The 12,956-nt window shown below is 42.3% G+C and overlaps 1 long non-coding RNA gene across 1 annotated transcript; it reads left to right on the top strand.

Annotated features, from left to right (window-relative positions):
* The first annotated feature begins 5,146 nt into the window (after nucleotides 1-5,146).
* LOC134514325 (uncharacterized) lies at nucleotides 5,147-8,362 on the top strand. The gene is made up of 3 exons (XR_010070691.1): nucleotides 5,147-5,316; nucleotides 7,166-7,224; nucleotides 8,122-8,362. It is a non-coding gene; the product is annotated as an uncharacterized LOC134514325 (long non-coding RNA).
* The last annotated feature ends 4,594 nt before the right edge of the window (nucleotides 8,363-12,956 follow it).

Below are 12,956 nucleotides of genomic sequence, written 5' to 3'. Positions count from 1 at the left end.
TTATCAACAGGCATGTAACGTCATGTTATCCACAGCATGTGCCATGTCTTGCACAGTTAGCAGGCCAAAAATGTGTAGACAAGGAACGTGGGTTGGGGAGATTATCATGGGGATCTGTGGAGGAAGCTATGACATTGTGGTGAGGGCCTGGGAAGAAGCTGAGTGTAATGTATGTATGCAGGGACCGCGGGAATCTGTGGAATAACTAGTGGCATTGCAAAGCAACAGCGTTGTAGGGGATGTAAGTCACAATTTCATGCAGTTGGAGTTCATACGAGAGTCTGCTTGGGCAGATGAGTTCAGAGGCCCTGCTGCCTTGGCAGTTTCCTTAGATCTCTCTTGGATTTCAGCTTCATTCTGAATAAACAGAAGACTAACTTTATATTTCTGTCTGATTTCAACTCCTTTGCTAACTGTGTATGTAAGACTCCTCACTGAATACAGCCTTGTCTGAAGTGGAATATGGCAGTGACTGTGTGCTTTAGTAGGAGGTGTGAAGAATAATTTTGACATTCAAGACTATTGGAAACAGTATGTAATTCATTGCCTTGAGATGGAATGTGGCCATAGTTAACAACCTGAATTTGAGAAAAGAACTGCAGAATCTCAGTTTTAAATCCCTTTTGGAAGGTAGCATCTCTAGTCACACCCTGCTTCAGCAGCAATATAGGTCGGTCGCAGCAGAAGTAGTGCTATTTTTTAAACAACCAAGGTTTAAATTCCTAGAGATGTTCTATGATTTATACTGGCAAGAAATCTCAGCTGCCTCACAAGATCTGCCCCTTCCTGTATCCTTTCTGTTCTCTGGAGGTCTCACGGATAAATATTGAGCAGGTCAGACCTGCTTAGTGTAGAAGATCTGATGAAATCATGCCCTGAGGTGTTGTGACTACTATTTTTGTATTTGCTTGAATTGGCAGTGCCTGAAGGTACAGTTGACAGATTTCAGAATGTGAAAATGATTAATCTGGGGGGAGTGCCCTGAAACACTGCCACTTTATGGCAGATCTAAAGTAACTTGGATTCCAGCAGCCCTTTAAAGAGTTATTTAAAAAGAAAACCCATATGAGCTACCCAGTGAGTAACATTCCAGGAATCACAGAGGCACAGACCCAGGCTGTCCCAGACAATCTTTCCTTTTTCTCTAGGCGTGTTTTCTCTAAGCACTGGTTTAAGAAAGCCATCGTCCTACAGCCATACCACTGCATGAACCAAATGAAATCAGGCACAAGTATAGCAGAATGAGGGAAGCCTGAAGGAGGTGTGATGCGAGCTTTATTAGAGAGGACATATGGCTTTTAAAGAAAGGGTCTTTGGCAGCCAGCTGGAGGTGGCATAATTATTTGTCAGGAAAACAACAGCAGCTACAAAGATCTTCTTCCTCCCCTGCCGGCTGAATGGATTTGTTGCAGCCATTCAATGGGCAACTGGTTTTAACCTACCCTCCCTAAACAGCATTTCATGTTAAGCTGATTTAGGAGGAAGCTCTTACTGTAAAAGAAACCCATAGCTGTACAGTAACACATATGCACATTCAACTCAGCCTCTCCTTGCAGCCCCTGCTTTCAGCTAGCTCTTTGCTATAACCCAGTGAGACAATTCCTGTGAACACAGAGCACACATATGGATGCATATAGACCCATGTGTTCATGCACACATATAGATACACCACAGGTTCTGAAACTGCATAATTTTTCATGCAAATATTCTTTCAGCTGCATTAGCTGATAGTCTTCAGCCTGATTTTACATCAGACCATGTTCCACTTTTTACATTTATCCTTGTGTCCATGAGGTGTGTTGTCAGAATTCTTTGCCCTCATCCATATGGGTAAGGCCTGATGACTCTCATCAACAGCAGGGGCAGGGTGGCACCTGAGTAGGGAATTATATGCAGCCATGATAAGTGGACTTAAAAATAGATTCGGTTCACTTTTTGCAACTCCATATTATCTGTTAAGTGGCACTGATACCAATGCATGTGTTGGATATAGTTTTTTCATCTGTGGATGAAAGCAACTTGCAAAGGAGTTATCCTTAATTCCTTTGTACAGGTGTTAACAGCATTGCAAAGTGAGTGATTTACTCTGGTTCATGAGGTAAACCATTGACAAAGCCAGCACCCAGATCTCCCAGGTCCTGAACCATTAAACAGAGTGATGTTTAACACAAAGAGCATCTGTACGAACTGTCACAGCTTCTGCAGAGTCGGTACTAGACAAGTGAGCTTTTTCTTGGTTCAGAGACAAGGCAGTGGGATGAAGCTAAGGCTATTCATTCCTCCATATTTATTTATCACATGAGATTGTTCCCCGTTTCATTTGAAGAGCAGATACTGAACAGCACGGTAGCAGTGGAGTTCTCAGATCAGAGAACTGCAGGCAGGTTCATTCCAACTCTCAGCCAGCCTAAAGGTTTTTCTTTAAACACTGCTTGTTGATCCATCCTTTCTGCGGAAAAACCCACAGGAGACGCTCTGAGAGGGTGGATCCGTTAGCAACCCTTTGCAGAGTTTCTTCCTGATCTTTTGCTCAGGAATGAAGGATTTTGCCCACCATGGAGCAGCCTGTAAATCCCTCATGTCAGATTCTTAGGGATCTTGAGGCATCCAGAGGCATCTGCGTTTCCCAAGGCCACTTGCGTGGATGCCATGTGCAGCTCCTAGGTTCTTGGCTCCAGGTTTGGCTCCAGATCACTGTCCATATTAACAGCATTAGTCTATTTATTTTGTTGGTGCATTCTTTATCAGTCCGCAGCATGGAAAAATATATTCAGCCCCTTGGGAAATCTTTAACGGATTAAGCAATGAAAATGAACAGGGAGGAAACTGTTAGAGAGCAAAGGAATTAGATATAGGTGTCTGATGCTGATGACAGACATATATTTCTGACCACATCTGCCAGAGAAACATATAACCTTCACCTTTTCTTAGGCCTTCCCAGAACAGGGATGACTGCAAAATGGCCTGGAAGCACTTTTCTGGAGATAAACAATGGAAATGATCTAACATTAAAAATAATCCTAAAGGCAAAAAATCAGAAATGACTTTGAAACAAAGGAAGGGTGGAGTAAGCAACCCTTTTGGAGAGATTTATACTCTGCTTCATGCTGCTTATAGAACCCAGAAATGCCAGCGAAGATTGCATCAGAAATCTGTAAGCTATATGCCTATAGCTCTTATGTAGTGTTATAAGCACTATAGAAATTGGTTGAACCTATTGCAAAATTTGCAGCATTTAAAATTAGATTGGAGTGATTTATCTTTTTTCCATTGTTTCAGCATGTGACGTGACATGAAAAGAGGAGGTTTTGTTGCAAACAGTATTTTAACCACAAAAAGCTATTTTGCAGTAGAAAATGTACTTCCAAGATTTAATTCAATACGGAGTGTTACACAAATCATATGAAAAACAGTCTCGCTGTGGTAACAGCAGAATTAAGCACAGGTGGCCAAAGTATTTTGACTCTTGGACTGAATTTTGAATTTCTGGTACACACTACTGCTTCGCAGTTATGTTGGTAGCAATGCAACTAAATGCTTTCTTGTAAGTCTTTAAATGGCATATCACGGAAACCAAGCAAAACATTTTAAATTTTTAAAAAAGATATATAAGTCAAAGCTTTAGGCATAATTTTGCAAGCTACATATTGAAAAGCATCTTTATTCACAACTATTACTTCCACTGACATCAGGAAAACCGCACACAACTTAGGGTTTTTTTAAGGCAGAAAGTCTGTAGGATCTGGATCTTACAAGTGAACAGTTCAGAGCTTATAATAATCCAACTTTTCACTAGCCTGCCTTCTGCCTTACTCCTAACAACAGATCTAAACAACACATACTTTCTCAGAAAGATTTCTATGTGATTGGTGGGCCTGGTAGGAACTTCTGTTGGATGCTATTCTCACTAGCTAATTGCATTTCCTGGTTCTATGAACCTCATCATCTCATAAACTTTAAGAAAAGTGCTTAAATTGTCAGATTTGCTCATAAATACAACAGAGAAATTATGAGAGACTGAGTTTAATGGCGTGATGGGAGAACATCAGCTCCAGGCTGAAAGTGTTTAGTAGGAGTGAGAGTGGTGTCTCCAGAAAATCCATCAAATTCAGTTAGCTGGAGTGACCTTCAAGCAAATTCAGTAGGAGGTGGCTGCACAAGCAATGTGTGTGGCCTTGTGTAGTCTACAGGAAAAAGAGAGATTTCATTACTGAAAGCTTATCCTTTATAATAACAGCTCGTCTTCTTCCCACTGATGAGATAGCAACAGCCATTGTCTTTGCAATCCGGCTGTCTTTCTAACACTCTCTATCCAAAATAAGGGTAAAAGTGTGCTGAGAGTTAGTCAGTCTCCGTGGGTAAAAACCTGGAAACTGTCATGTTCGCTGAATCGGTCGGTAGCAGAGCTGAGGAAGAAGCCTGGAGTCCTAGATGTGCATGTACAGTTACATTTGAATTAAGACTAATTCAAACTTTAAGTGAAAATTAGTTAACCTGCCTCGCCCTTCTGGACAGTTTTTAAGAAAAAGGAACAAGATTACATCCGAAAAGCACGTTTCTTTTTTCTCACTCTTACAGCACCCTCGGGATTTGTAATGGCACACGTTAACTCCCATAGAAGATTAAAAAGAGTAAACTGGAGGGCAAACAAGAAAGAACTGAAATCAGCCCCGGGTTCAGAGAATAAAAGGAGCTGTTCTGAGGGGGAATCTGGAGGAAAAGTATGGTAAGAGTAGTATGAAGCATGGACCATGAGAAGGGGCCATCCAAGGAGGAACCGGGTGTTTAGGGGAGCCTTTGGACCTAAGTCTCCCAAACCTCGAGGACGTAGATGAGGCTGGGTTCAGTGGTGTCGGCCGTAATAAAACGCAGGTAAAGAGAGTTTATGCCTCTGCTGAGGGCAACCATGAGATCATTTCTCATATATGCTAGGAGATGAACTAGTCTATGATTCTATGACTATACAAATTTCTATTTTCGGTGCTATACCCCTGGCTGGGCTCACTGGCTGTGGGATGTAAATGGCAAACTCCCTCCTGGATGGGTGAGAACTCGGAGCAGATGAAGTGCTCATGGGCGAGATGACTCACACTACCTCATTCCTTCACTATTACGCAACTTGCTTTTTTTCCAGAGTAAGGTTTTCTTCCACATTCTTGCTGTGATTTTTTTTTTGAAAAAAAATTTTTTTTTTTTTCTTCCTTTCAGTAAAAGTGCCTGCCTTTGTCATGATTTCACCCTGAAACGGGCAGGGGATTCAATAACGCGCCCTGGCAGGGTATCAAAGGCCCGTTTTCTCAAGAGGAACAGGAAAAGGTAATAATGGTTGGAGGAACTGGGGAACCGATCTGCCCCGCGCGGACTACAATGGTTTCACCTCGCTGAATAAAAACAATGGGCTTTGTGAGCCCGCAGGAAACCGCGCGCGGCTCCAGGCGGGACCAAAAATAAACCCCGGCGAGAATTTCTTCATTGTCGACCGCAGAATGGAAAAATAAAGCCGCTTTTTACAAGGCGGCGCTGGCGCGGCGGAGGCGGGAGGGGGGAGATGCGGGGGGGAGGGGGTGGGAGGACCGTCAGCAGCGCGGCGCCCCCTGGCGGCGCGGCGGGCCCTTCCCCCGCCGCGACCCCGCTGCTTCCCCCCGACCCCATCCTCCCCATCGCGGGGGGCTTCCGCGACGCCCGCCCCAGGGAGGCGGGATTCGTACCCTCCTCGGGTCAAAGGGTTCGTCCTTCTGCTGTGTTAATTGAGAGCGATGAGAATATCAGTGCCAATTAGTTCCGGCTCCTGCTGGCGTGAGGTCATCTCCCTTCTCCTTCCCCGGGAAGAAGGAGCAAAAATAAGCGCTGGAAGGTTACTGTAAATGTCATGTTGTGGGTTGTATCTCCGGAGCGGGCCTGAGGAGAAGAGAGACTGCCCAGGGCTGACACCGCAGCTCCTCAGCATGGGTGACATTCCCCTGGCATAGCCATAATGAGACCTGCCTCGTTAGAGATCCTCCTCCCCAGACAGCTCTGGATTTGTTAACCTTTCCTTTTTTTTTAATTAAATTATAGAATCATAGAATGGTTAGAGCTGGAAGAGACCTTGAAGGTCATCTAGTTCCAACCCCCCTGCCCTGGGCAGAGACACCTCCCACTAGACCAGGCTGCTCAAAGCCCCGTCCAGCTTGGCCTTGAACACCTTCAGGGATGGGGCATCCACAGCTTCCCTGGGCAACCTGTGCCAGTGTCTCACCACCCTCACAGTGAAAAAATTCTTCCTAATATCCACATAAAGAAATTCTGGCACAGTATTGGCAATTCAAGGATGGATACCTTCTACTAGGGTTAAGTAGGCAAAACAATTTGTACACTAAAATTGGATAGAAGGAAGCATATTTCTTTCCTGGTAGTGAAGCAGCTATTCTATACTAGAAAGGATAACTGTGTGAAAATGGGGAAATGAACTTTTTTGTAGCCATCAAAATAGTCTCACTGTAACACGTTTTACATATGCATTCAAAATAATGTAGGCAAATAGCGTGCTAGCTTTTCCTGGAGCTTGTTAGCAAATGGTGGGTTCTGTTCAGTGCTTCAGTCCCACTAGGTCCCACCTCCCTGCAGTCCCAGAGAGGTGCTCGCTTGTGTTACAGGCTTCGGCCCTTTAGACTCCTGTAAGAGCACCATGGAGTCTAAGGAGAGTAGGTATTGTTGTGGAGTAGTGGAATGGCTCTGCTGGTGTGAATTAGAGGTGAACGTTTAACGAGCTGTCAGTGAATTATGTAGCTCACTCTGTTGAGTGTTGGTTCATCATTACCCCATTCCTCATTAGCTTGAGGCAAGGTAGAGAAAAATAGACGTAAAAAATATCTGAAAATTGCAAAACCTTTTATTGTGACTTTTTTTCAAATCCCCTCTTCCTGCAAAGCCAAGCATCTTTCTTGTTTTGAATACAAGGGTCAAAACTGACTTAAAGAAAGATCTGATTATTACTTGTCTGTCCATAAACGTTGTAGGTAGACTCTTACCTGAGACCTTTTGGGATCAAAGCTGAGGCTCTCCACTTCCCAGTGATAAAAAATTTCAGATTCTACCAGCAGTGGAGCAGGAAGACTTACTCTAAAGCAATATATATGTGCAGAAAAGACTGTTACTCACACACTAACATATATTGCTCTTACAGGCCCTTTCAGCAGCGTACTTTGGAGGGAAAATACCATACCATGAGAAAGAAGGAGGCATGTATCCTTCAGAAGTTAATTATGTTTAATATTATCTTTTGAAAACATCTCAGGTACCAATTAGAGTCAAAGACACTCCACAGTCTGCAGTCTGGGGCTGTTCTGTGTAGGCTCACTCCATGAATCACACTTCCCTCTTTCTACAAAAGCTTCAGCTGCACAGTGAACTGTACGGTGCCTTGATGGTGCACAGGACCAGAGCTCACCAATTAAGACCGCCAATTAGGGAAAGAAAAAAAAAGTAAATAGATAATGCAAATTAATTCTGGAGTGTAAAGGCAGACTCCTTGAGATGGTTGCAACAGCGTAATATGAAATCCCTCCTCAATGGGTCGGTGTCTCTGGCTGTCGGTGGATCTGGTGCTGCCAGTACTGGGAGATGGCATCACAGTAACAACATGATGTGTCTCTCTGCCCACACTTAACTAAAAGATCAAAACAGAGTTAGGTCCGTTTCCACGTAAGTACAAGGAAATCCGCCTTCCAGTTGCCTTATGAAATATCGAATGAATACAGTATCATATTTGAGCTTAGTCACCAGGCATAGAGTAGATGCTATATGGGAAAATCAAGACAGAATATTTTCCAGTAGAGAGTCATGCATTTTTTGAAAGAGGCTCCTCTAACTAATTCTGGTAAGGATTTAAACTGTGATCGCAAATAAAAGGAGACAGCAGGCAAATGTTGCCTATTCCCTGAAGACAACATGGAAAAAAACAATTATTACTGCACTGACCTAGTTGGTCTTATTTTAGATTGAGGTTTATTATTCTGAATAGTAAGTTAACTTACTAAATACAAATTAGAGAAAAAAGACATCAGCCTCAATCAACAAAAGGATTATTTTATTCCAAATGAAAAATCTATCTATTTTATGTCCTTAACTTTGTATTGACAGATTCAGCAGAGTTGTGATTTGGGTATAAAGCTGTGATTTGGATGTGAATGCTGGTATCCAATGGATGTTGTATGTCTCTGTATGTTGTAGGAATAAAGTTTGCGTCTGTCTCCTGTGGCTGGAGTTCAGATGCAGGATTCTTCATTTTTGGGTTGTATTTCTGAAGGTATTCAAGTGTGGCTTCAGTGACATGAAAACTGGCCCAAAAGCTTTGTTTGACAAACTTAACACCTAAACAAAACCATGAACTACCTAGTATGTTGTTTTCCATCTTGCTTTTGTTATTTCCAAACAAAACCTCATCGCCCTCACCAACAAGGGCGACTTGGTCATTCCTCGGGCAGAGGCCTCAAAGGGAAGCTGAGGTGCTGCAGGCGATGCAGAACACTGAGCGAGTGCTGCGCCATATGATGGCTCTTGCACTGAAGGATACGGTGCTGCTGCTTCATTTTTTTCACAGGAAACATAAAAAGGAAGACTGAAACCACCAGCACCTATAAAGATTTCAGAAACCCAAGAGGTCTTTGCTAAACTCTGGTGGGAGCATTTGCATTGAACTAATCTCAGTTCCTCTATTCAAATAAGTTAAATTTTTGTTCCACAGACTTACAAAACTGTGGCACAATGTTGCCGGTATGGCAGTGAGGTTCTGGTGTTCCTCTACGGGAGCAGCAACTCAACCAATGACAAATTAAACAAGAGCTATAAATGTGGCTTGGATTGAGATAATACACAGTATGCAAATGGAAGTCATTACTGAGACAAAGATAAACATTATTTCTGTTAGCTGTATATCTTTCAGTGTAGGCAGGAATCTCATTTGAAGGTCTTCCTTTTTTAATTTTCTTATACAGTTGCTGATAAATGTATGAATGCTTCATGTTACATGTGAAATTATACTATGATCTGTAATAATAGTTATGTAATCACTGTTATATTTTATTATCAGAACAAATTAAAACTAAATTTAAAAGCCAAATCTGTCTGTAATCTACTGGAGGCTCTCAGATTTTGGCCCAGGATTTCCACTCTCCAGTGTTTTTAGTCTTCTTTTATTTTCCAGGTCATCTGTTCTACGGAGAAAAAAAGATCTAGCCATCTGGGAGATTAGCATATATATTTTATGAAGCGGAGTAGAGCTCTCTCTTTTACTGACTCAGATGCTAAAGACCCAGATTCGCAGCCTGCCTCCTAGCTAGTACAGCACAGTTCATAAAGCTTCTGTTGCCGGTGGCTTACCTCTCTCCCCTGCATGAGGAACAAACCTACACTAAAGTGATGTTGGCAATGCAGTCTGTTCTGAAGTGGGGAAAAAAAAAACCACAATCCAGCTCTACAGCCATGCAGAGAGGCAATTTGTAAAGACAGAAGAACCCATTTGTCAGTAAAGTTTACATTGTTTGAGGAGAGATTATCAGCAATTGATGAAACAAATCTGTCTACTGGCACGAGATACATCTCCAGAGTGGTATATATGGTTATATCTGTGGGTATAACCACGGAACACAGCTGAGAGATCTCCTCTGAAATGTATAGAAGCCAAATGAGAGCATTAGTGCCGGGTTAATTTGAGATGCAATATAAATTACCATGGGATGTAAAAGGAGTGAGCTGCACTAAGCAGATCTGCCAAGGAGCATCTCCTTAATCTTTTATACTTTCTTACTGTGCTGGTAGAGATGTGCTTTCATCGTAGCTATAGTTGGAAGTACAGTGGTTTTCTAGTACTGCAGTGTAGTTGCACTGTGCTGGTACTTTTTCTTCTTTCTGTATGTTCTTCTTCCTTTTTTTTTTTTTTCCTTTTTTCCCCAGTATTCTGTTTTTTCCCCCCACAGAGCCCAGACACCACAGAATCACAGAATGGTAGGGGTTGGAAGGGACCTCTGGAGATGATCTAGTCCAACCCCCCTGCCAGAGCAGGTTGACCTAGAGCAGGTTGCACAGGAACGCGTCCAGGTGGGTTTTGAATGTCTCCAGAGATGGAGACTCCACCACCTCTCTGGGCAGCCTGTTCCAGAGCTCTGCCACCCTCAAAGTAAAGAAGTTCCTCCTCGTGTTTAGGTGGAACTTCTTATGCTCAAGTTTGTGTCCATTATCTCTTGTCCTGTCACTGGACACCACTGAAAAGAGCCTGGCCCCATCCTCCTGACACCCACCCTTTAGATATTTATAAGCATTGATAAGATCCCCCCTCAGTCATCTTTTTTCCAGACTGAAGAGACCCAAATCCCTCAGCCTTTCTTCATAAGAGAGGTGTTCCAGTCCCCTGATCATCTTGGTAGCCCTTTGCTGTACCCTCTCCAGCAGTTCCCTGTCCTTCTTGAACCGGGGAGCCCAGAACGGGACACAGTACTCCAGGTGCCAACATTTTGATATCCAGTGTAGATTTATAACTATGGACTGCCACAGTGGTAACATGTTGTTATAGAACTGCTAAGTCCAGTGGAAAGATAGGAAAGGCAGCCATTGAAAGAGAGAGTACTAGTTTAGTAGTCTGTACAAACACCTAGAAAAGACAGGGCAAAAGCTGAGATTATCAGCCTGAATTTATGTGAATAGTAGAACTGAATAAACAGAGTACTTTCCATAGCTTCTTAAAACAAGGGCTGGGGATAGACTGGCCTTTTTGTTTATCCTCTAATAATTTGTTAGGGTTTTTTTTTAAATGTAGATACAAAAATGAGCCTGGATTAAAAATCCTTGGTCCAAAGTTCCCAGTTTGGAGGAAGTTTGAACTAAATTCAGAATATCATCTGCATTTTGCAGATTAGACTCTCCTTTTAAGACATGTTATAACAAAATCTGTATCCAAACTTCGGGAAGCATTGAGTGTGTATTCAGATACAGACTTCAAGAACCAGATATATCTAGAATCTAATTCCCATTATTCAAATCTGCTGAATAATAATGGGAACATATACATACGTATTAGAAAATGCATAAGGAAAAAACCTCCAGTGCAGCATTTAGGCTATATGTTCACCAGAAAGGCATGCACCATTTCAAAAGTCTTTCTGTATCTTGCAAAGGCTAAAATGTCACCTTTCACAGACTGCACACAGAGTCTTTAACGTGCTTTTCTTCTGTCTTTTGCCAGTTACTGAAATATGAACTTAACATGTACCGAAGCTTCTATTTACCTTGATCCTAAGAACAGCCTTCCCAATCTGGCCAAATGTTTTCATTCAGAAACCAGTCTCTGACATGGCTGGTAAAAGATGCCAAGAGAAGCCTGTGAGAATGGGAAAATTCTACCATGGCTTTTCAGAGCATTTCCCTGGACGCTCTCCCAGCTCCAGGCACTGGCTGCTCTGGGCTTCCTGAGCCAGTAACGCCCTGGATCAGGTGATTTCACACATCATCGGTGAAAAAAAAAAAAAAAAAAAAGGAAGAAAAGAAAAAAGCAAGATATCTTTGAGAAGCAAAACTGACTGTGTACTTCAATATCAAGGCCTTCCACAAGATGGCAGGGTTCTGTCTTGGCAGGTCACCACAGCAGGCAACCTGAGCCTCTACAGAAGTCATTTTTCTCCTATCAGAGTTTTCACTATTGGTAATACAACTTTGTACTTTAAAACTCAGTGCTCTATAGCAGTGGTCAAAATAAGTGCCAAACAGCTGAAAGACAGGAGGCCTCTATTTTCTTATGTCTCAGTCAAATTTTTTAATATTTACAACTTTTAAAGCACAATATTCACATAAAGCCTAGTAATTCCCCACTCTGTGAATGAAAGCATTTTTTTCCTAAATAAAATTGGACAGAAAAGTATTGCATGCAACTGAGGCTGTTTTGACTAGGGACGTTAACATCAGCCCTTCAGATTCCATCTCAGTCATCTATTATTTGAACTACAAAAATCATGAATACAGCTATTTGTTACCCCTCAGCTTCGTGATCAAGACAAGGTAACCTAACTATGGGCGTTTGCTGAAAGACCTGGGTCTGCTGTCCCTTTCACCTCTCTTGCTTCCTTACCTTGTGCTGGCTTTAACGACTGTGCATACAGTCCTAACACAAGTCAGATCAACCTAAAAAGCTGATTGAACTAGCTGCTTTTACTTGGCGGCTTAGCTTTCAGTTAGATAAATGAGCTGAAATGACTCCCCAGCCATGCAGTCACTACTGCTGCAATCAGGAAAGCGGGTCAAGCATGTGACAAGGAGCAGGAAAGTCCCTTTCAGCAACAGAGTAACATTGGATAAGCCTACGCTAATTGTGAAAACACACCCTTAAGTAACAAAAGAGAGGATGGAGAGGATGCATCCTCAGCTCTGCCCTCACTGGGAAGAGGACATGGAGGTACAGGAGGAAATCTAAAGCTCATTTCTTAGACAAGTTCAATTGAAAAGTAGTGCTGCAGCATGCCTAAATCCTGCGTGTGTCACATTGAAATATTAGTTCTGACCTCAACTAGACATATTTTCCTCTTTATTTGTAAAACAAGGATATTCATATACCAGCTCTAGACAAGGTATTTTTGGTTTCCGTGAGAAATAAAGGCTGTGGAGTTTGTGGGCGAAAAAAAGAGAAAGGAACTAGAAAAAATTAATTTCGCTGTAGGGTTCGCTGCAATACTTGTTACTGTGTTTCAGTTGGGCGGAGGTGTGTTCCCAGAAAACAGACAAGCAAATTCAAATATTTCACAAACAACGATAAGGATTTTGAATGACATCTTCAACGCAGAGCACACTATTCTTAAGGTCTTAATCATTCTTTTTAAAGTCTAAATCCTGGTGTTCCCTAAGTGCAGCAGCATAGTGCCAACACAAGGATAGACAGATCAATAGACAACACCCCACTGTACAAAATTTAAGAACTATTAGCAGTTACTCTG

The sequence above is a fragment of the Chroicocephalus ridibundus genome, chromosome 4 (genome assembly GCF_963924245.1).
Source record: "Chroicocephalus ridibundus chromosome 4, bChrRid1.1, whole genome shotgun sequence".
Taxonomy (NCBI): domain Eukaryota; kingdom Metazoa; phylum Chordata; class Aves; order Charadriiformes; family Laridae; genus Chroicocephalus; species Chroicocephalus ridibundus.
This window is presented reverse-complemented; position numbering and strand designations above follow the sequence as displayed.